Below are 25,548 nucleotides of genomic sequence, written 5' to 3' on the forward strand. Positions count from 1 at the left end.
TCTCCCTTTTCTTCCTTCTCATTCCTTTTTTTCATTTCACTACTGGGAAAAAGGGAGAGAAAGGAAGGAAACCCATTTATTTATTTTTGATAAAAATTTTGAATAAATAAAAAATGATTCCTTGTGAAATAAAAAGTATTTCAGCATGTTTGAGATTTTTTTAAAACAAACTCTCTACTGATTTCCTATCAGCTGTACCTATCTTTCATTAATTAGTCCAACTCTGTTTTCATTCTCACCTGTGTATTGTTGAGGCCAGGGCAATTGAAACTAGTTCTTCTTCTGAGCTGGTCTGAACACCATTTTTATACTGATTTAACTACATCTGTTTAGAAACCAATATAATTAAATTGGTGCAACCCCCTGTAGTATGCGTTTATACCAGTATGAAGGGGCATATAGCAATATGACTTATTTTTGAAAAATATATGTAGCTAAATTGTGTGTGTATATGACCCGAGTTACATTACAAGGACCTGATACTGTGGTGAGACTCTGGAGAGGCCCTCGGTCTTGCCTGCTGCTGCTCCAAGACTATCAGCCACAGCTTTTTATACTCTGTGAATATAGTTTACTGTAACGGCCTTTGCAGAGCTGTAAACTATTCTTCTACCCTGTGCTTGGTGCATCCCTATTATAGAACTTACTATATATTTTGTATTTGTCATCTATTTAAAGACCTTGGATGAAATCCTGGCTCCACAGAAGACTATGACAAATTTGGCTTGGATGCATTTCTAAAGGAATAGAGCGCCACTGTAATAGTGACACTTTATAAGCAGGCTGAAATCAGGTTGGTTGAAAAGGGGGAAACTAAATTGTTTTCAATTATTTTTATATATATTCTTCTTTTTGGAAATTTTTACATTAAAAAAAATGAGAAAACTTTGACCTATTTAATAATTAATAAACATAATAATAATAATAAATAATAGAAAATTTCCCCTTTCCTTTAAATTTTTTTTGGAAATTGTTTTGAATAGCTACCTGTGCACATAATAGTGAATAAAAGTGGAACAACAGTGTAATGGATGACAGTCTTTTAGAGCAGGTTAAAATATAGTAGGCACTTACATATATTTACCAGTTTTTACTGTTTCTTTTATGCTGTACAAAACAGTTCAGGAAATAGAACAGCTAAAAAGTTTTGTGTGCCTAATGTTTTTGTTGTACATACAGTTCTAAGTACTTAAAATATAAATGTAAAAAAACCCACCATAATTTGAGGCAGAAAAAAAAGAACCACAGGGTTTTACAGCTGTATAATTCTTTATCTGCTTCAGCAAAGCAAAATAAATTAAACACAATCCCAGAAGTGGTCAATTAAAAAAAACAACCCAACCCAAATCATGAGCTCTTTGCTTTTATTTCTAAGATTCCCTCTCATACCGCTTCCCTCTCAAATGTCTGATGGAAATTTTTCAATGATTTTATGTTGAAGTTTGTTGTAAAAAGAGCACAAAATCATTAATAAGGCTACTTAAACACTAACATCACAATCCTTTTAGATTTATGAACCAGTATTGTTTGCTCTATGTATAATACTGATCACAAAGGGCAGGTGTTGCCTAGCTCGCTGTGAGGGCAGGTGTTGGGGGAGGGAGGGGCTTAGGGGAACGTGCAAGGAACATTCTCCTGAATAGGGTCCAGGCACAATCTCAGGCCTTAACCTCCCTGGGAGCCCATCACAAGCACTGCATGAATGAATGGTGTGAGTCTCGGACTGGTGGCCTTAGACTTCACAAAGGGCATGCATTGACTGCTAGGAAATGCTTGTCCCAGCCCACCCCCACCATGTCAGTCAGCAGAGCTGGGTAAGAGGAAGGAATGCTTTATCCTGTAGAAGTGTATAAAATGGATCACTTAGACCCGCATGGCACTTTTCCATCACAATGACTACAGGTGCAGCTACCAAGTATATTCCTCCTTACCCACCCCGACATCCTGGACACAACCGTGCTCAAAGTAACTTGACAGTAATGAAAGAATTGAAAAATCCAGCTAGCCAGAAAAATCCTTGTTGATACATTCTTCTCCTGGTTAACTTTTTTGGTAATTTTGATTTGGATACTTTTCTTCTCTCTGGTTGGCTTTTGTTCTTTTTCTTCTCCAGTAGAGGGCACTCTTAAACAGAAAATAGTGCTGCTCTCAGATTATTTTCTTGTCTTGCAAATCAAAACATCTCCTGTTCTCAACTGCAAAAAGATCTGAGACAATTTCAGCTTTGAGCAAGTATTTTTAACTTGCTGTTTTTATTTTAAAGCCTACCCTGCTACTTTCCTGCACTCAGTCTTTTCTACTGGGGAGAATGCTAGAATCATATCCATCAGCCACTGCAGATATACCACATTGCCCCGTACAATTACTGTATAGTGCATTAGCCCAGAAATGACCATGGTGCCAAATGATATTGGGAGGGGCTGAACAACAGGTCAAAGGGATTTTCTCTGCATAAATGACAGGTGGCTCTCTAATTACTATCTGTGGACATTACATAAGCACTCGTGCATTGGTCTACATCACCTCCTGAAGCCATGGTATGCACATTAAGCCATACCACAGTGAATTCTGCTTGAAAGTCTTTCATAAGCTGCACATGAACAAACATGGAGTATTGTGGTATAAACAAGTGACTGACACCCTCTTGTTTGTAAACAGTCATTGAATGAGTGTCGGTGGGCAAATAATCATGAACCTGAAAAAAACCAGAGCAGCCAGAAATCAACAGCAACCTCACCATCCTGCTCAAATTATTTTGGAATCTGACTTGGTTTATTGTTGAAACATTTCTTTGTGATGGGCTACATTTATCTACTCGCAGACCACAGCAGAAATTCAATATACCTAAATCTCTTATAATTTTCTCCTTATATAAGCTCCTTTACTGACATATGGAGGGCCTAAGGTTTGTGCCACTGTTGAAGACAAAATAGAAAGACTTGATAGCACTGGAAAAATCAATCTGGTATCTTTTAGAACTAAATTAACTTATATAGATAAATAAATAAAAGAGCAGGAGCAAAAGAAGCTGCTGCAGCTTCAGAAGATATGTGAATGAAATGACTTTATCAGTTTTGTTCTGAACACAATGGGCATGCATGTGTGGTTGGGAGCCAAAACTCAGCTGCACCAGAGAAGCAAGAGGAAAAGGAAGGTATATGGATTGAGAATCAAAAGGGAAGGACATTAGTGCCATCAACAGATTGAGATGGAAGAAGTGAAGGAGAGGACCCTGGAGTGCAGCACAAAGAACACTTAAAAATGATTTATAATGTGAGTTTTAAACATGAAATATTACAGTAGAACCTCAGAGTTACAAACACCTCAGGAATGGAGGTTGTTCGTAACCCTGAACAAAAAGTTATGGTTGTTCTTTCAAATGTTTACAACTGATCATAGACTTAATACATCTTTGAAACTTTACTGTACAGAAGAAAAAATGCTGCTTCTAACCATCTTAATTTATATGAAACGCGCACAGAAACAGTTTCTTTACCTTGTCATTTTAAAAAAACTTTCCGTTTATTTTTTTAGTAGTTTACATTTAACACAGTACTGTACTGTACAGGATTTGGGTTTTTTTGTCTCTGCTGCCTGATTGCATACTTCCAGTTCCAAATGAGGTGTGTGTGTGGTTGACCGGTCAGTTTGTAACTCTGGTGTTCATAACTCTGGTTTTACTGTATTATTGACCAGTTTTCAGTATAGCACAAAAATGAAACAAAGCACTTTGCATATATTTTTCTGATTTTTAAAAAAAATAACATTTGCAACGTATTTTGGGAAAAGAATATTTTGTGCAGAAGCAGCAATTTTTTGAATTTTTTGGAACAAACTAATATAATTAATTAGTTATTAGCTCAATAAACTTTCTTCCTATGGTGTGAGTATACAACTATGATATTGTGATGCCTTTAGAGTGCCTTTAACCTTAAATTTAAGAACTCTTAATGTGTGGCAGAAGCCATTTTATTCTCAGAATAGCTTCAGCCTGTGACAGTGAAGATGTGTGCACTGTTTTCTCATGGAGACTTTACTTTTGTTCTTTCTTCTTGTTGTTTTCCTTAATTTAAAGTAAAAATAATTGAGTGGAAGTACATAGGTGCTCTTTGTGAATGGAAAAACATGTCTGTAATGTCCTAGCAGAGTAAGTAGATGCCTTTGCTAGTGTGGTATAGGATGATGCATTAGTTGTCATGAAAAAGCGAGGAGCATTGGTTCCAAATAGAAAATAATCTGAGAAACTGGAGTGTCGAAAGTGGAGAAACTGCATGAGTTCTTATGGAAGTGCTGAGCCTGGAATATCACTACTCCTAGTGGCAGGCATCACAGTGACACAACTAGCCCAGATCTTGAATTGTGACATCATGTCCCAGATTCTGAATTCAAACAATTCAAATCTAGGACTGAAGATTTGGAGGAGAAGCTGGAAAAGACCTTTCAAAGGAGCGTGAAAAAATGAAATAAAGCAGAATCAGGAGAAGTGTCTGTGAGAAGTGGTAGCAAACCGACGGCAGAAAAAGAAATGGCCCAGAAAAAGAAATGCTCCTGCTGCTGCTGGTAGCACACCACTTGAATAGCTGGTTTGAGAGGCAGGGTGGAGGGAGGGATGAAGAACCATCCTCCTGTTTGCTGAGGGGTAATAAAAGCCACTTTGCGGTTGCTACTTCAGTCTTCAGATTGGAATAACCTCTGTGCCCCTTCTCGGGGGAATGGCCAGAGAAACTGTGCAGTGGCAAATCCATTAACCTTGCCTCCAATTCTGCAGTGCTCAGGGAGATCCTGCCATGAGAATGAGCCTCTGCAAACATTGGGAGTGGGGAGGCAGGAATCCCTATTAGACTTGCTCATTAGAAGTGGTTATGTTGTACTGTAGATGGATGCTGAGCTGGAAATGCAGTTTCCTAAATTGTGTTGAGGTGCACGTAGTACATCTCTACCTCAATATAACACTGTCCTCAGGAGCCAAAAAATCTTACTGCGTTATAGGTGAAACCGCGTTATATCGAACTTGCTTTGATCCACCGGAGTGCGCATCCCCACCCCCCCCGGAGCACTGCTTTACCGCGCTATATCCGAATTCGTGTTATATTGGGTCGCGTTATATCGGGGTAGAGGTGTATTAGCAGTGTAAGAGCTGAACTAGAGCCCAAAGCTGAAATTTTTTCAGAAGTGCCTAGGGGAAATTTCTTACATTTCATAGGAACTGGGAGTCCAAATCTCATCCTGGAGACTTCTTTAAACCTCCTGTTGCGTTCTACTTAATGGTCTCTGTAACTGATAGTGAATATGATATCAGAAGGGTAACTTGAAAAGTAACTACATGAGCTAGAAAAAGACAAGAGTAGAGGATTGCATGGTCCATAGAAAGATTCCTTGCACTGGGTAGCCAAAGTGCAAAAGTATCATCAGCACACAGTATGGTGCATGGAATCTCTGTCACCATGATACACAACATTAGTTGAAAGATAAAGCAGAGTAAGCCATATGGAGCTAGCTAGAATTAGTTTAGATATAAGAGTGCTCGCATATGAGCTATGCCTTCACTGCACTCTGCTTGGTCATTGTAGTGTATAGAGATAGGGTTGAATCCCTTAAAGTTGCTTGTGATCCCTCTAGTGGTGGGCTATGATGTACAGGTTGCTGGAAACCAGTTGGATCAGCAGTATGTATAAACTAGGCCTGGCATTTTTGTATATACTTAGTAAACATGGTTATTTGGGATTCAGTCATGTCCATGTTGTTTTTCTTGTTGTTTTGCTGTGTAAAAAGCAAAAGTCACAAGTCATCTAAGAAAGACAGTGATGCACATCAAAGTCCTCCTCATCCTTCTCCACCTCCTTCATCATCATCATTATGGAAAATCCCAAAGGAACATGGCCTCCTAGCAAACTGAGCACCACCCAGCTTGATCTCTGGCTAGGTCTTAAGGTGATCTGTCTGTATATTTAGTTTATGTCCGCCACTCGCAATCTTATTGTGCTACACCAATTGTGCTACACCACTGACTCATATCCAGCTTCTCGTCCACTGTAATACCCAGGTCCTTTTCTGCAGAACTGCTGCTTAGCCAGTCGGTCCCCAGCCTGTAGCAGTGCATGGGATTCTTCCTTCTTAAGTGCAGGACTCTGCATTTGTCCTTGTTGAACCTCATCAAATTTCTTTTGGCCCAATCCTCCAATTTGTCTAGGTCACTCTGGACCCTATCCCTACCCTCCAGCGTATGTACCACTCCTCCAAGTTTAGTGTCATCTGCAAACTTGCTGAGGGTGCAATTCATCCCATCATCCAGATCATTAATGAAGATGTTGAACAAAACCGGCCCCAACCCCTGGGGCACTCCGCTTGATACCGGCTGCCAACTAGACATTGAGTTGTTGATCACTACCGGTTGAACCCAACGATCTAGCCAGCTTTCTATCCACCTTATAGTCCATTCATCCAATCCATACTTCTTTAACTTGCTGGCAAGAATACTGTGGGAGACCGTATCAAAAGCTATTTTAGAGCTCAGTACCCAACTTTCAGGTTTGGTACTGGGTACATCAATAAATATACTGGATTCCCTAGAGTTATTGTTTGATTTCTAAATTTAAATATGTGCTTTGTAGGTTGCACAGAGAAAATCGCATATGAAGGGCCGTTACTGCTGTTCTTTACTTGTGCAATGCCCCCAATTTCAGTGAGGTTGCAGGGGAGTTAAGTGAAGGCAGAATGTGAACATAGGTTAATAATTAAACATTTTCAGGAGGCATGCTCTCCTGAGCCCTCTGAGGGGTGCTATGTCTGCCGACTTACTTGAACATGAAGTGAACCCATTCTTCACTTGTAATTGTATGTGGAGAGAAAGAGAGATTATTTCACCCACTGTTAAAAAATCTGGCTGCAGGGTAAAAAGCAAAGAACAACAATAACAAAAAATCAAATGCCTATATGCCAGATATGCACAACTGGCTGTGGGCCACTGCTGATGCATCTGCCGTAGAGGCCATGTGCCAGATCCGTAACATAGTCTGGGAAGGTGATTGATTTAAACAAAATTAACCAGTGTACAAGTCAATAATGGTTGTAGCTATACTAGAACAAAACAAAGTGTGCAGTCACCATCGAAAGCACGTGCAATTGAATACATGATTTAAAAACAACAAAATAAGCACTTTCTAGGAGGGGAAAGGGTGACAGTAAAACTGTCTTTAAAGAAAGTGTTATGGGTTTTAATTGTGTTTATAATTAAATATTAATTGCATTCTTTAATCTTTATATTCTAAGCACAGTACTTAAGTATGCCTGCTTGGGAATGTGAGTTCGCCACAGTATTTTGCTCTTTGGACTAATACATTGCATATCCAAATACTGTTACAGAATTTTTCCAAATTAAAATTTCTGTTGTGGCATGCGTGTGGTGGGATGCTGGCTTTGAGTGATAGGAAAACTAAGTGGAGTAAAAATGTGCCACCAGTAAGAAAGTGCCTGATTGTTCTTGCAAATGAATTCTTTATTCATCACCTCAGCAGTTCTCTGTTGCATAGATGAAATCCCTTCTGATGTTTCCGTTCCTTTTGAAGAAGGGGTGGGTGACCTGACTGAAAAACATCCCCTGGAAGTGATGTACGGTTGGTAATGCTGCAGGCTCTGTGCACAGTAGTACCCACACACAACTGAGTCACCATGTCAGCACTAAGATTTTAGAAGAATCTCTACAAGAAGCAGCTCTAATCTAAGTAGGAATTTAAATAAAATCCCAAGTGAACACCCTTATTAAAAAAAGTAGGACTTGATGCGTGCTTCTGTATGAAATAAATACTACATATTAAATTTAATTTAAAAAACAAAAATGAGCCACATTTCCTTCCCATTTCTTAAGGCACTTTCATTCTAAAAGCAAACTTGAAGTTTCATTTCCTTAAGGACAAATATGATGATGAGTTTTCTGGCAGTTTTACATCACTGAACAATAGAAAGGATCATCTTTTAAAGACAAACTTAAAAACACCGAACTTCTAGCCATGTCCCCTTGTCATTGTATTTGAAAATAACAATCAGTGTCCTTAATTTGACACCGGCATGTTTGCTCCTTTTGGAAATTTATCTTCTTGCAGTCTTCACCAATGAAAATGACTATCTCCCCTTCCTCCGCCTCCAGCTCTGGCTGCTTGAAGACTATTCAGTGTACTGAATCAAAAAGAGAAATGAAATGGAGGGAGGAGGGGTGATTGTTAAGGGTGGGCTCCATGTTTATTTCATTAGCTATTTTTCATCTTCACTTGTTTTCTGGCTGTACCAAAGTATCAAAGGTAAAGGCCAACATTTAAAAACCCAGGTTAAAGCCCTAGCCTAAAGTAATGAGCATTAGGTTCCTAAATACGGATTCAACAGCCTCAATAAAAGTGATTGGACTTTCAAAAGCAGTGAGTCCCTGCTGGTCCCACTGACTTTGTTTCCCATATGACACATGACCCCAGGATAGAGAAAACAAAGGTGGAGGCTGGAGTAGCAGCTGTGAATGGCTTTGCTACTGTTCCATAAACTGGGGAAAGGGTGAGGATTATGCCCCTGCAGGACTCACCAGCACCCAGCTGGGTTATTCATGCTGGGTACAGGGGAAGTGATTTTCAGCCTTCAGATCTGTGCACACATCTCCCATTGGAGTCAATTGGAGGACAGCCTTCAGAATGAAAATCACTATGAGATGTAAAATCATTATTCTACTACAAGCAATTTAGCTTTGGAATGGGTCCCAACCAAAATCCTGGATCCAGGTTCACAGCTCTAACTTATCTTTACAGTAGACTGAATCAAAACATATATTCCTAATATCCCCAAAATGGGATATTTGGATTCAGATCGAAATCTTGAAGTTGAAGAGTTTGGGATCTGGGAATTCTGTGCCACCTATGATAGAGATATGGGGATTGATTCTTTTTTCACTAACACTGGGTAATTAACTCCACTGAGGTCACCAGAGATACACCCAAGCAAGTGAAAGGAGAGCTGGGACCATGATGTTTAAATCCTGATCTGATATTTGCATATGGGGTCATGGATTGAGTCTCTGTCTCTTTAATTTAAAAAAAAAATTCTGTCAGCCTATCTCATTCTGTCCCTTGGTACATATGCATACACACATACATGTACTCAAGAAAAACTTTAATTATCTGTCTTTACTGATTATTTTGGGGGTGATGATGCTGGAGTCATAAGCATTTGTTTCTGTGATGTTATCCCACTCCACCTACTCACCATGTGTTAAGTTGCTATGGTATTTTTGTTCTTCTCTTGTCTAGTGCTCTCCAGCCTTCTCTTTTCTCACCGTTGACTTATGAGAACTGATTCTTTGTTATTTCTCTCTGTATCTTTCTTCCTATTTTGAAATTGTGTGTGAGTGAAATGAGAGAAGAACACTGGGTTGCTCTCCCCCCTTTGCGTTGGTGTTTACTATGAGTCATACCAACAGCTTGATGCTCCTGAAAACTTTTCTGGTGGGAGAATCAACAGGATGGATACAGCAGAAGGTTCTGCAGTTGCAGTCCACTGTTGACTCAAGAATATAAATATGGATAAAGGAGATACATTTTGGTGGGGATTTGCACCCACTCGTCTTGTATAGACAACATTTCTCTAAGGAAGCAAACCTTGATGTTCAAAATTCACTTGCTGCTTGTCAGTTTAAGATGGGCTTATTGGGAAGTGATTTTGACTGGCAGCTCACTCACCCTCCCAGGGATCTACTGAAATGCAGTCAATGTGATAAGAGGGAACTGTTATTTATGTTATGGTACCACCTCGAGGCTCCAACTGAGATCGGGCTCTATTGTATTAGGCATTACACGTTCACTCAGTAAAACAAAGTCTTTACCCCAAAGAGATGGGAGAAAGGCAGTATTATTATCCCCAATTTACAGATGGGGAACTAAGGTTAAATGACTTGTCCAAGATCACCAAACAAATCGATACCAGAGGTGGGAACTGAACCCATACTGCCTGCACCCCAGCTGAATGCATTTGCTATACGCCCATCTTCCCCCTCTGCAGAAGTGAGAGAAGTAAAGGATAAGAAACAATAATCGAATCATCAGTTGGAAATAGTGAGGATGAGTAACAAAGGAGCCCACGTATACCAGCAATCCACTTTGCCAGGGAGAAGGTGCCATAACCTGACCATGCTATAAAATGACTTTGGCTTGCTTGAATAGATGGGACCAGAAGGTATTTTATAACCATGTTTCCAAAATGTGTTACAGTTCTGATCTTTGCAGGGCTGAGCCCAGGCAGACCAAATAATGCCATGCTATGTTCTTGGGACTATCACTGTTATAACACTGACTTCCAATACAATAGTTTGGCTAGTGCAGATGAGCCCTCAGGGAGAGAGCGCACCAGGATGGAAGAAAAAAAACACCTGAGAAGTTCCAATTTCTGATTACAGGCCACAGGTTTCAGGGCAGAATGCCAGGAATTTGCTAAGAACTTCCAGTGGTGAGGAAGAAAGAGCAGGTCAGGAAATGGAAAAATTCACTAAGTTAAACATGACAATAAGATTCAGTTTCTAGCCTTGCCAGGTCTTAGATATATACCAGCCACTGGACTGACTTCCTCAAGCTGTGTTGTTTGTCAGGCACTAATTTCACAGGTGAACAAGAATTTCATTCCTCTGTGACCTCAGTTATTCAAACCTAAGTAAGTACTAGACTTGCCAATACATGAAGAAGAAACACATTTTATTGCAACAAACACTGGTCAGATTGACTGCTGAGTAACCAGTCCACCTGAGTATAGATAATAACAACTGGAAACCAGAAAGAGTTGTTAGTCCGACAGCAAGAATCATGATCACTTACTGGGGAAAATGGGAAGCTGGAGATACCTGAGATAGCCAAGATACTCGTTGAGGCAGCAGGAAAATAGCATAAACTTGATTACTCCAGGGATAGATACAGTAACATGACATTATGTATCAGGGCCAGCAAAATCATTATAGGCATCAGTGTTGCTTAGGTTGCCAGCTCCAATAGTACCCTGGCTGAAGCTGCAACATAACCAGCCTGGAATGAGTCATGTTAATGGCTGTGTCCTGAATAATACAGCCAGAGTCATGGAAAAGTATAACTGCCTATTTAAAAATCTGTGGGCCATTTATATTGTTTCAAAGTTAAACGGAGCCTTTAGAAGATATTAAAGTAGGTGAAGGAGGTGTGAAGTGTGGGGGAGAAATGAAAAAATAGGTACAGTGTCAAGTTATTAGTATAAAATTGATTATACTAATGCTTGTATTACATCTCTAAGAGTGCCCCATCTGACCTGTTTTACAGAAACCAGGCAGAGTCAGAGTACTTATGAAGTTAATGAAAGTGTTGTGCCTGCTCTCACAAATCTGATTTGAGTGTTTACTAACTATTAAATAGTGGAACACAAAAAAGAAAGCATGATCTCTGTCAATAGGAGCTCCACGTGCGGCCAGAGGAAAGTGTACGTCTCTGAGAGTCAGGAGAAGGATTGACTTGTGGATATGTCATTGGATCGGAGAACTGAGTTCAGTCCCTGGCTCTGCCACAGGTTTCACATGTGACTTCAGATTAAGAGATTCCAAGGCCAGAAGGTACCATTGTGAGCATCTGTTCTGACTTCCTGTATACTATGTGCCATAGAACCTTGCTCAACAATTCCTAAATCTGTAACTTCTCTCTGAGCCATAGAATATTTAAATCAAGAAGTCTTGATTTAGAGACTTAAAGTGAGGGAGAAGCCACCACATTTGTAGGTAAATGATTCCAAAAGTTAATTATCCTTGCTGTTAAAAATGTGCACCTTACTTCTAGTCTGAATTTGTCTATCAGATTCCAAACATTTTATCTCATTTATCTACAGCTAGAGTAAAGAGCTGTCTACTGTCAGAAATCTCTTCCCCACATAGGTACTTGTAGATTCTGATCAAGTCTCTTCTTAAACTTTGTTCTGGATAAACTAAACAGATGGAGCATCTTAAGTCTCTCACTGTAAAGTATATTTTCCAGACTTTAAATCATTCTTGCAGTTGTCTTCTGAACCTGTTCCAATTTTTCAACAGTCTTTTTCACAGTGTGGTCACCAGGACTAGACACAGTATTCCAGTACTAGTCTCATTAATGTCATATACAGACTTAATACCACCTCCCAGACTCTTACTTCATTTCCCCCTGGTTATGCCTTGCTACAGCACTGCATTTGGAGTTCATGTTCACTCGGTTATCTATCATTACCCAAAGTCTTTTTCAGGATACAGTAAGTAACCTGCAGTAAGGGTGACCTAGGTTCTTTGTTCCTAGATGTATGACCTTGCATTTGGCTGTATTAAAATGTATGTTATTCAAAGGAGCTCACCTTACCAAGTGATATAGATCAGTCTGACCTCTCACCATCATTTTTTCCACTCCACCAGCTTTTGTGTTGCATGCAAATTTTACCAGCAATGATTTTATATTTTCTTCCAGATCATTGCTATAGATATTAAATCACATTGAGCCAAGGATAGATCCCTTTGGGATTTTTTCAAATCAGAATGTAATGCTGGACTAAGTTGGACCCCATGCCATAATGCCTTTAAATATATTAGGTCAACACAGTTACCATTATCCAGCAAAGTTGTAATCTCGTAAAACATATCCATTTTGTTTTACAAGACCTATTTTCCATTAAACCGTGTTGATTGGCATTAATTCTGCTACCATTCTTTAATGCTTTACTGTTTGAGTTCCATATCATCTTTACCATGTTTTTGCCTGGGATTGATATTGGATCAACTGGCCTGCGGCTACCTGGGTCATCCCATTTACCCTTTTTGGCACAACCATAGCTTTTTGGCAGTTCTCTGAAACTTTTCCTGTTCTTCTTCTTGTTGTTAATCATGTTTATTTCAGCAGGGCCTAAGGACCAACCAAGAATGGGGCTCCATTGTGCTAGGCACCATATGAATAGAGAGAATCTGAGAGTTTACAATCTAAATAGACTGGACAGACACAGGGTGAAAAAGGACAGAACACACAGAGTGAATGATGGTGGCAACCAAATGTCATGTTAATTTCATGATTTGTTTTTGTTCTAAGATTTGTTAAAAATCAACACTAATATTTCAGAGAGTTCCTTGGCCAATTCTTTTATGACACTTGGGTGCAAGTTATCTGGTGTTGATTTTAAAATGTATAACTTTAACAATTGCTGTTTAATATCCTTCCTAGTTATTTATGGATTAGAATGTATTTCCTTCTCACTGTATGAATAAATTATTCTGCCTCTTTCCAAATATAGAACAGAGATACTTATCGGATACTTCTGTTTTTTTTTAAAAGGACCTAACTGACTTACCTGATTCAGGAAATCACTTAAGCATGATCTTAAATGCTTGGCTGATTTGGGGCCCCCAAATCTCTGTGCTTTGTTTCCCCAACTGTAAAATGTGTGTGCGTGTGTGTGTGTGTGTGTGTGTGTGTGTGTGTGCGCGTGTGTGTGAGTTCCCCATGTGTAAAGTGGGAATAATATAAGAATGTTGGAAGGATACATTTGTTGGTGTTTGTAGATGCTTAGATACCATGGAAATGGGGAACATAAGAATAGATAGAAAGATATAGAATAAAGTGAATTTATTGTACCAGGTAGCCCCTTCCTTAACCATCGGTTTTTGAATTCCTGCCTTGCGGTTTGTCACTTCTCACATCTGAATATCGGTTGCATAGTTTGATAGAACTCAGAATCCTGGTGTGCCAGAATTAGATTTATGCATAACATGTACCCATTGACTAACATTACACGAGTTACACTTGGCTAGTCCACATCTGTAAGAACAAAGGGCGTGGCTTCCATGTAGTAACAATGCATCAAAACCAGTTTGTTCAGTGTATTAGAGTGAAGCTCAAATTAAGTGGATTCATAAAGATTGAACATTTAGAGTGCCATAGATGTCAGTAACCATAGGTGCTTCTATTTACAGCAGCTTGATTAATGTACAGTGTGTGGCTTCCCACCTCGATTCTTAGCTATTGCTGCATTTAAAAGAGGCTATAAAGAAAAAATACAGGTGCTTTCACATTCATGGACATCAAATGGAGTTGAAGACACTGAACATGGCGTTTCATTGTATCCACCGGCTTGCAGCCTAAAAATCTAAATGTAAGAATTATTAAGGGCCTGCTCCTGATGCCACTGAATCCAGTGTCAAGACTCCCATAGTTTCTAATGGGAGTAAGATCAGGCCTTCATTTTCCTGTATCATGCCCTCAAGTAATATAGAAAGGCATTAATTAGCAACAAAGATTTTTAGCCTATATGGTTTTCAACTTTGGTGAGACATTAGGAAATACTATTTGTAGTGTGTGCCTTGAGTTCTTGATATGAGTTGTTATATTACTGTGGCATCTGGTCATGTGACATGTCACCAAGAGGGGTCAGGTTGTTCAAGGAAAATTAAGTCCAAACACCCACATTGGTCATGTGCACAAGTATAAACTCAAATTGTGACTTTTCTTTTTTCTGTGCATAACATGTGAGGTGTACGTCCCGGGGACAGGGCCAGGCATGCAGGCAGGACCATTGTAATTGACAGACTGGGGACTCATTTTACAGAAGCCAATAAGAAAGCTGCTCATTGATCTAGCATACATGACAGGTAGGCAGGCAAACCCTGAGGAATGAGGGAAGGATGAGGAAAAAGCAGTCCAAATCACCACACAAAGGAACCATAGACAGGTCAATCTCCTATATCCAAGACCACCAACAATACCCACCTCCCACTATAGGAGAAACATGAATTCTTAAATATCTCAAGTAATACTGTATATGAAAAATATATTAGAAAATATTTTAGTTATGAGACTGCAGCCTTTTAAAAATTGTAAATTATATTCAGTATATTGCAAAACATAAAACATTTATTAAACATTTTTGTAAAATGTATATGCCATACTATGTTTTACACATCTTATTTTATATTTCTCTTTTACACTCCTTCTATCTCTTAAAGGGCCAGTGGTAGTTTTGTCCTTTAAAAATAATAATCTATTTTTCCTTTATTACATTTAAATCAAACCCAGACCATCACACCATTCAGATTGGTTAAGAATTTAATAATATTTGGCCCAGTCACTGATACAACTTCTTTTTGTGGACATTAAATGAAAGTCCCTACAACCCTTATGTGAGAAATTTTTGAAGTCCCATTAAGGGCCATTCCTCATAAGGGATTATAGGAGTGGGCCATAACAGATTATTTCCTTTATTCTTATAAACATAATTAATCTGTTTATATAAGGAAGAAAAAAGGGTAATCAAACTAGCTTGAACTTTTATATTATTTTTAAGAACTGCAAAAAGGAACCTGTCAAAAGTGAAGACTTAAGTCCTCATGAGCTTCTCCATTGAAGGGACAGGAACACGTACTCTGTAGGTGTGAGAACGAGTACTGATGAGTTTAGCAAGACAAAACAGCCCTATCACAACAGATGATGCAAACTAAAGAATTAAAAGAAGAGAGTAATGGAATGGTGCTCAGAGGATGAGGTGTAATTTGCTATGCAGTAAGCATAGCCAGCATACTGCATTCATCTGAGGCTCATCATTCTAAAGCAGGATTGAATTAAAGGATTTAACCTACCAAAGGCCATTTGTATGCAGCCAACACTGCAGCTTGAGTATCTTTCAGGAATAAAATATAATCTCGTTTTATACCTGGTCATTTTTTCCCTTCACGCCTCTGTTTTTATAAGCTTGTGGGTTTTTTTAATGCATGGCATTTCTTCAGTGCTGCTATCTTTCCCTCTCATTCCCTTGAAAAGTCCCCTTAAAAAAAGTTTCATTATGAATCACAGTGCCATCTGCTCCTGTTTCTCCAACCAACATAATCTTAATTTAGTACTAAGATAGTGTCAAAATACCTTGTAGTCAGAAGTACTCACAGGCAGATGCTCAACAAACCAAGCCCTAATTGTGTAAACCTTGGTGTTCAGTATCCAGATCAGATACCAAAAACAACAACAACAAAACCCAAACCAGTAGAGACTGGACTGAATATTGCCTCTGATTCTATGCTGCACCACTGGGAGAGAGGGAAAATGTGGCTGTATGCTACTTTTGCACCATCCATATTCTGGGCTGGCTGGGGGCCAATGTACGTTAGAGTAGTGCCGGGGCTGCTTGAATTATGGCAGTCTCCCGATGATTGTCTATCGGCTGTATCACAGCTCAGAATCTCTGTAGAACAATGCATCATGAAGATATGTCCTTGCTTTCCCTTTGTATTCAGTAGAATCTAGATACTTGAGTTGTAATTTGACTTGACAACCCTTCTTCTCTTCTCTTACAAAACAAAGATGGTAAGTAGTCAGGACCTCGACTTGAGGTATTTATTTAGTACTGATGCAGTGAAATATGTCACCTTCTGAATTGCCAACCTTTTCCTGCAGCCCTTGGAAATGGAGGCCTCCCCATTTAGGTACCCACTCAGATTTATCCTGGCTCTGAATGGTGTTGCTTTAGACCAGTTCTAATACTTACAGGTGTCTGTACATGAGAAAATTCTCTCTCACAGTAGTTTCATTTATGTTTGACTGCTTGTGACTCATGTCTTAGATAGCAAAAACGCCCACTCATTTGTAAAGCCCCCCCCCAAAGTCCCCCACCTTATCTGAAAAGACAATTTAGGTGGCGTTTTCAAAGTAGATGAAGCAGGAATTATTTTGGGAGCTTTAGTTTTGCCAGGCAAATTTAGATTAACTAAAGGATCTGCTAAATCTTACTTACAAAACAGTAGGAAATAAAATGAAGACTCTATTGATATATAGTGTCCCAGTTTATTTCTCCTGGGATTACTTGAAATGATAGGCAGGTTACAAATATTTTTCATGAAAATTATCATTTAGAAGTTTGTCTCCAGGAAGCAATTAGTGGAGATGGGATGTACCATCTTTGCCAAAAGGAAAATGTGAAACTGCAAACACTACAAGATACTCCTCTGGAAATCTTAATTCATTGCTATTCCTGTCCAGCAGGAAGACTGCCTGAATTTGTGTTGGTAGTGTGCCCTTAAATTTCACCCAATGACAGAAAAAACGTCACAGTATCAGTGGCTTGAGAAAACAGCTGGACTGCAAAAGAATAGAAGTGGTTAGACTCATTGAGGAAGTAGCCTGTGTAAGCTTCAGTCCAAAGAAAACAACCCAGCTGTTCCCAAAGCCTGCAGGGCATACCTATGTTTCCTATAGTCTGCATATACATTTAAACATGAATGATATATATTTAAAGGTTCTGTCTGTATTAATGTGCTTCTACTGTTAGTAGCCTGGTGGTACATATGGTTGAATATTTTATTATTATTTTAAAGGAGGCGGGGGGAAGCCTAATTTGTAGGTATAGTCATAAAGTCCAACTGCTTAATTTTAGAAAACTTGATTATGTTTCTGCCTATTGGGCCCTGATTTATGCTTCAAAGTTAATATGCAAAACATCTCTTTGAAATTCAGGAGCTACACATTTACTCATAACCCTTGGTTTAGTAACAATTTCCAGAGGGTGAAAGCTTTCTACTGCCTGGTTAACTGGAGGAGGTTTGAGGAAACAACTTTCTCATTTGAAACCTTTTTGAAGCAGGGATGGCTTAGGCAGACTTTTCTGGCTCTGAGCACTCTTGTTCCTTCCTGTTTGCCCAACGTATATTCAAAGATGTGCCATAGGGACCAAACTATTGAATGGGGATATCAAAATATACAAATAACCTTTTGTATAGAATCCTGTAACCACATACTCTGCATATATAACTATGCAAGCAGTATTCCTTTGCAATTATAAGACCAGACGAAATTGCCATGCAAAGGTTAAAAGAGAAAAATCAATGGAGGAAAAAATGACACAATGCTAGCTTTGAACCTGAATATTTCCTACCCTGCAACTAACTTCATTGTGCACAAGCCACAAGTGAACTTTTCACACCCATAGGAGCAAGTGAAAACATGATTCTTAACAGCGGTATTCACACTATGCTGAACTTTTGTATAGTTTTTTTTAAAGTCATATTTTTATTAGTAGACCAATATTTTGAAAAAACAAAATCAATTACTAAAATATAAGACAGACCAAAGGCATGTGTCAGTCCCTCCTGGGAATCATATGGAAGAGAAAGAAAACCTCTATAATTTTAGCTAACTATCAAGAAATCTAGTGCACCCTGCTAGTTTTAGAACTGTGAATATTTGCATTTGATTCTGTTTTCATTATAAATGCAAATCTTGTCATTTGTTGGAATGGAAAGGAAGAAGGTGTTAAGAAAACAAGAATATACAGATCAGGTAAACATACTTTCCGCTTAATTACTTAAAATAGTGTTATATTCATATTTTCTTTTGTATCTCAAAGGGAAACCAGCAAGTAAACAAGAAGTGACACTGCAGTGAGAAATAATTATCAGTCTGACTAACAGAATGAGCTCTTGGAAATGTTTAACAAAATAATATAAGAATCATGTTAATGAAACTCACATCAAGCTGGTACATAAGTCCCTGGGGAGAATAAAGTAAAGAAGGCCAAAGAACAAGAGAGAGAGAGAGATACAGAAAGATGCACTGTCCCCTTTTGAATCCAAAATATTACTACAACAGCAATCACATTGGTCTAGTAAATTATTTCCTTGCCGTATGCTGCTTATCTGTTATATATGTAAATACTCTATTGCTAGGACTGTGGTATGTTTAGACATTTATCTATAGATCAAACTTTTCAGACCTGATTACCAAACATTCTCCCCCATAACACATATTTAGTGAATAGAAATGGCCTAATTTTTAGAAGCATCCAAAACTACCATAGAAGTCAACTGGAGCTGCAGGTGGTCAACATTTCTGAATTTCAAACCACTTGTTCAGGTGTCTAAATATAACTTTAAATGTGTAAATTTAGGCACCCAAGTTTTTGTAACTGTTCGCTCTAATGTTTAGTCTGTTTAAGCTGAAGACTAATTATTATTCTCATCAGAATAATCTCAGTGGTGCTTTGTATTCCCTTCCTGCCTGTCTATTGTATTCATCTGTTGTCTCTTTCTCTCATCACATACTGTCTCCCACCAGCAGCTGGGGGTGTAATTCCCAGCTTGGGTAGATGTGCATGCACTAGCTCGATCTATTGCCTTAAAATAGCAGTGTGGTGGTGGCAGCACACGTGGCAGCTTGGGTTAGCCTCCCCGTGGGTTGGGTGGGATTGTACTTGAGTGGGTAGCCCATGCCGCCTCAACCACACTGCTATTTTTAGGCACTACCTAGAGCAGAGCTAGCATGTGTACATCTACCTGAGCTGGGAGTTATCCTTCCCAGCTGCTGTGTAGACATACCCTTAGACTGTAAGCTCTTTAAGGCAGGAACCATGATTTTATTGTGTGTGTGTGTGGTGTCTAGTGCAAGGCAAATCTGATTGAGGTCCCCAGGCACTATCACAATACACATAATAATAAACTGTTCAATTACAGTGTTGCTACTGAACAGCAGTACTGCTTAGTTCATTTTCTTCTTCTGCATGTGACTTGCATGTCTCTGTCCGAAGCATTTCCTCCATGAGAGTAAATCACTTTGCTGACGGCCAAATAAAAGCAGTGCTGGTGCATCCCTTTCTGCAAAGCAACCTGTGGAAGGTGACAGAGGGCTGGCAAGCTCTGCAAGGATGACTCTCTGGAGTTTCCAAGTGGCGGACCTTTACAATGAGAGGAGTTTTGGGTACGTGGAGATGGTTGGTTTGTGACCTCTGAATCTTGTGAAAAATGGAGATACACTGGGAAAGGAAGCACCAGATTTGTGAGAGCAGAGGCATCCAAACTGAGGTCTAACTGCTGTTGCTGCTCCCCTTTTTCTCTTGTCATGTACCCAAATGAGGAATTTTGTATTTGCAGGACCTGATCCAAATTCCATTAAAGTCAATGAAAAGACCCCCAAGCAGGTAGAAGAAAACCTGGCTGCCTTTGAGGCAGGAAGGTGTACTGAGTTCAGACAATTTCTGCCAGAGATTTGATTCAGATTCAGCTTGTTGGAAGACATATCAGCATTCAAAATCTCAGCCTAAGAAGCACAAGCATGATAAACGACTCATGGAATAATTTATTGTAGGCAGGAGAGGGGGTGTATGTATAACTATTATTTTGTTTTCTGTGTGCTGCACCTGTGTAGTTGTGGGAGTCTTCAGTCCACCAGAGAAAGCTGCTATTCTGCATTCAGTTCAGATGCAGTCTGTGTCTGAGGGAGACTTTACTTTTCTCTTTATTATTCTTCTGCTTTTCCCATAGTCTAGAATAAAAGACATTTAAACTGAAAGTATTTGATTGCTCTCTGTGTATACAAAATAGGGAGAGAAGAGGAGAGGGTAGGGACAGATGCAAAGGAAATAACGACTCATTTGATGTGACTTCTGGCACTTAATGGTGTGTACTCTTAGCTTCACCAATTTAAACTCCTGTCGTCTTAATATAGCCTGTAATTATTCCTCAGGGTGCTTCAATTCATCAAGTGTCTATTTAAAGTAACGAGTAAGCTTTCTTTGACAGCTTTGTGATTGGAGTTCTATAGACACTAATGTAAAGCAACTGACTTTTATTCTTAGAAAAATATTCTCTGCCAAAAAAAAAAAAGTATTCTAAATACCTTAGTGGAATAAATTCATCTTTCATGTTTAGGTTTGATTTGCAGTTTCTCATTTCATACTTAAATAGGAGAACTCCCTTTAGTTTCACAACTTTGTCTAAGGTTCTGCTGGTATTTATTAAAAACAAAATTAGAAAAACTGTTCTCTGTTATGTATATAAGTGATAGGAGTTGAATTCTTGTGATAAGACAAAGCATTGCTGCAATTTAACATGGTCGCAAGCCACAAGTTATTGATTAAAAGTGATAGAACATGGTACTTGCACTCATTTGCAAGATGCAATACATTTATTTTACCTCTATATTTTGGGTGGATTAGCATCTAGCTCCAATCACAACATACAATGTCTATTATGCTTTCTATATCGTGAGTTGGCAAAGAATGTTATTGTCAGGCTAAACCTTTAGATACACAGTATATACTGGGATACCAAAAAATCCTCCCCAAAAGCCAAGCAGAACCCCAGCCCCCAACCCACAATCCGCTAGTGACAAATAGCAATCCTGATGGTTATAACTCTCAGATGTAATGTTATGGAGTAAACTGTGTCATTAAGGCACAGCCTTGTGTTGAGTGTGGTGCAGAACTACACTACTCCATTGGGGCATCCTAAGGAGTACAGCTAATGTGCCACTTTGAATGACATACCTGTTTCAGTCCCCATCTGTGTGATCAGTCTCCTACTCCTACCTCCTTGCACCCTTTCAGGAGCTGCTCCTGCAGAGTCTTTGTGCTTCCCTCATGTGAGCACAGCTGTTGTGCCCAGTCCTAGCACAAGTGCACAAAGTGATAAGAGGGGTGCAAAGAGCTGCCCCTTGCCCAGGGACCATGCACAACCTGACCCCCATACTGGTAGCCCATGAAGTATTTTAAAACATGTGAAACAGAAAAAGTTTGCAGCATCTTTAATCAGTTGTACAGCAGCATGCAAATGAACTGAAATCAATTGCATGGTGATTAGATGAGTTACCTCTGATGTTGCAATCTAGCCCCAGAGCAGTGAGCCGTTCATACTGTCTGAAAATCAGCATGTCTAGAAATCATGTAAAACATTCCCCTCCCTGGTTTTACTCTGTTACCCTCCAGCGGAATAGGAGAAATGAGAGCGCAGGGCAGAAAGAAATTTGTTTGATTTCAATCTAAATATGTAATGCCAACCTGGGGTGTTAATCAGTGGCTGCTACCTCTGCACTCTAGACTTACAGTAGTATAAGAAGCTGGTGATGGCACATTTAAGGTGGAAGAAAACCCTGTATCCTAGGATGGACATGATTGGTAGAGAAGGGGTCTGGTCTGAGCCTGGATTGTTCAGAGTCCATCCTTCGGTGGCATCTTGCGGCCTGATCTTGTGCATCCACAACCCTCATGCAAGTCACTCATGTTGTGGGGGGATTAGCATCTCTCAGGCTCAGGCCCCTAGAAGGAGACTGATAGGAAGAGTGACAGAAAATTTCAGCCTAAGAGTCATCAAGGAGGGCAGAGAGAGGGATAAAGGGAATTTTGAAGGAGTTTGTTGTTGGGAGATATATAGGAAAAGAGAGAAGTCTGGAATAGGGAGCCAAGAAGAAGTATAAAACATATGGAAAGTTCCTGGGGAAAATATGTATAGATCAGGAGAAGTAAGAAGGAAAACAAAGTGTTTGGTGGTTATGCATTTTTTTATTCAATTATAGTTGTCAGTAAACAACAATTAATTCCAAAGCCAAGCAGCCTTTTCTTTCCCTCCCTCTCCCCCGACCCCACCAGATCATTTCTGAGCAAGAAATAAAGGAGCAGGATAAGCATCTTCTGTAATATTGCTCGTGGTAGCAAGGACTGGGAATCTTTTAGGAGGTTTGTGATTTGCAAGGATTGTGATTGGCCTGTTTTGGGAACTGCAAAGGGAAAAGACTTGGCCCATAATGGCCTGGAGAGTTGTACCTCAGACTGAGACAAAAATCAAGGCTGAGATCAGCAGCATCTAGTTCTGAATTACTGACGATTTGAAATGGGTGTTTAATAATATGAGGTGTTTAGAACCTGGGACAGATGCCACATAAATCTAAATAAATGAATACAAATAGTAAGGTAAAGTTAGAGCTGAGATGCTCTTGAAGTTGGTATTATCCCCTTGAGGTCCCTTTCCCTGTATCCTCATGACTGTCCTCTCCATAATGAGTATGACATTGCTGTATCCTGGGAATTCAGGGGATTAGGGTTCTTGTATTACTGGGATTACTATTTCTGGCGTTTCTTATTTCCCAGTGAATACTTTAACCGGAACTTCTTGTCACCATCCAGAGAACATTCCATTATACATGTTTTTCTTAATATTTCTCAAACTTAAATCTGACCCAGTAGAAAGCCCCGAGGGAATGTGGCAACAGCAACACTGCTTGTCCAACCCTGTATGGGGTGCAAGCAGCCAGCTGTGGCAAGGAGGTGTGATTTATAGCTCCAGATAGCTGTGAATTTGGCATTACCCTGGTGTGTGCACACCTTGGCATTACAAATAAATAAATAATGAAATAGCTGAAAATTGGTTCCACTTAGAGTTGATTCCCCTTTTACAGTTGATCACTACACCTTAAAGCACTACAGGAAATGCAGCTCCGAACATAACACTAATCTTTAGCTATATCAACAACTCCTGCCTAAGAAACCCAGAGCCTTGTCATCTCAGGTCTTGGCAGGTAAAAAAAAAAGAAGAAGCCAATAAAAAAGACAAGACACAACCAAAACCCAAAAATAATCTTTCAGATCATTAAAAAAATATAGTAAAGTATGATGGGTTGAACTCCCTTCCCCCTTCTGGGATGCCACTTGATGTACTGGGATTTCACTGAGCCTCTCCTGCTTAACCAACCTGGGCTCCCTCTCCCTGCTTTGCTGAATTAGGCTCTCCAGCCTTTTGCAGCACACACACACACACAGGTAGGGCCACCTCCAGGTGCAGCCACTGCCTGAAGTCAGCTGTGTGTGAGAGGACTCCCCCAGCACTGACGTAAACACCCCTTTTGGGAGATAAAGCCAAAATAATACTGTCTTGCACTGTATAGAAAAATCTTCACAGCACAAGCTCATAGAAATCCACCCTCTTCCTCAATATGAAGAGAGATGTGCATGACTTATTGCCCCCCGAGTTAGAAATTACATAAACTGGGTTTAATAATAAACAAAATAAGTTTATTAACTACAAAAGGTAGATTTTAAATGATTAAAGGAATAGCAAACAGAACCAAGCAGATTACCTTAGTAAATGAACAAAAGCCGCAAACTGAGTTTAACACACTAGATAGGTAGGATACAAATTAGCAACTTCTCACCCTGAGTGATAAACAGGCTGGCAGATTCTTAAGGCACAAGTTGCCTTGGCTTTCCCAGGTTTTCTTGCACAGGCTAAAAATCCTTTGAGCCTGGGACCATCACTTTCCACAGTTCAATCTTTGTTCCTCAGGTGATTTCAGGTGTGTTGTTGAAGGGAGAGTGAGGTCCCCTCATGTTGTCATTCTCCCTCTTTTATAACTTCCTCCCACTTGCTGGAAAGCTTTTTTGCCTTGACTTGGGTCAAACAATTCCCATTGTGTAGAGCTATCTCTGAGAGATTTCTATTGCACACAGTTCCTGGGGTAATCTTTATGCTTGTGTGCATTTCTTCAATAAGCCACTCACATTGTTTGGCCTCATCCAAAGTAGCACATTTGAAATACAGAGACATGGTCAATATTCACAGCTTCATATACAAAAATGATAGATGCATGCAAATTCGATAAACACATTGGAAAGGTTATAATTTACTGAGTGACATCTTACAAGACCCATCTTGCATAAGTATATCTTAGTTATACCATATTCATATCATAAGCATATTTCCGTAAAGAATATGGTGTGTAACATCACACTAAGTTTTAAAAGTATTCTCAAAACAGCTACATTAAGACTTATTTGCTTGATGTAAGCCATTGAACCTCGATATTATTACAGACAAAAAACTATGTTAAAAGAACTTTATTAAGGTTGCAAAATCAAACATTCAAAAGTTAGGAAATGCTTGCATTAAAGTTGTGCCTGTGCAATCTTAATTTGCCCCCACTTGTGCATTATGATAGAGTCTATAATTACAAGGGAGATAAATTAATTCTGGGAGGCAACTTTAATTCTGGCATTTCCAAATTTTGAGCACTTGACTTTGGAACCTTAATATTATTTTAACATAGTGGGGGTTTGAGGCATAAATTTAAAAAAAAAATGGAACCCCCACCAGAAATTTTATCAAATGACACCATATTGACACCCACATGCTTCATCAACAGGGTTGCAATCTTTAGGTCCACCACCCAGACTTCTGCCACTTGAGCTAACAGTGACTGTTAAGTAGTCATCCTTTATGTGGACCAGCTCTAGAGGGGGATGAGACACACTGAGACCAGGGGAGAGACTGGATTTCTGCTCCCAGTGCTGTTCCTGGACAGGGTGGGCCAGGTATCATAAGTTACACAGAAAATCTGGCTCCCCCCCCCTCTAGCCCTAGGTGAGAACATGCTGAGTCACTCCATGGAGATGGACATGCACAGTCTGGTCAGACATAGAAGCTGTGATGGATGGAGCACGCTCAGTTAGGATGGACTCTTCAGAGATTTTAGCTGCTGAACTCAAAGAAGTCTCTTATTGGACAATTGTGAACTGAAATTTTTCAAAGGCTTATAAATTGGCCATATTTGGATTTTCACAGGAGCAGACATAGGCACATCACTGACACAAAAGCCTCCCCATCAACAAATTTCAAGTTCCTGCTCCAAAGCACCAAGAGAGCAGATATTCTCAAAGAAAAGAACACCAGAACATTTAAAAATGTCAAAACAATATATTTTTCCTAGTCTTGTTCTTTGAGATGGCTGAACCATTTTGGCTGAAACTTTCCAAAGAAATATT

This window comes from Terrapene carolina, unplaced genomic scaffold (assembly GCF_002925995.2).
Source record: "Terrapene carolina triunguis isolate 2854851 unplaced genomic scaffold, T_m_triunguis-2.0 Scaffold22, whole genome shotgun sequence".
Lineage (NCBI taxonomy): Eukaryota > Metazoa > Chordata > Testudines > Emydidae > Terrapene > Terrapene triunguis.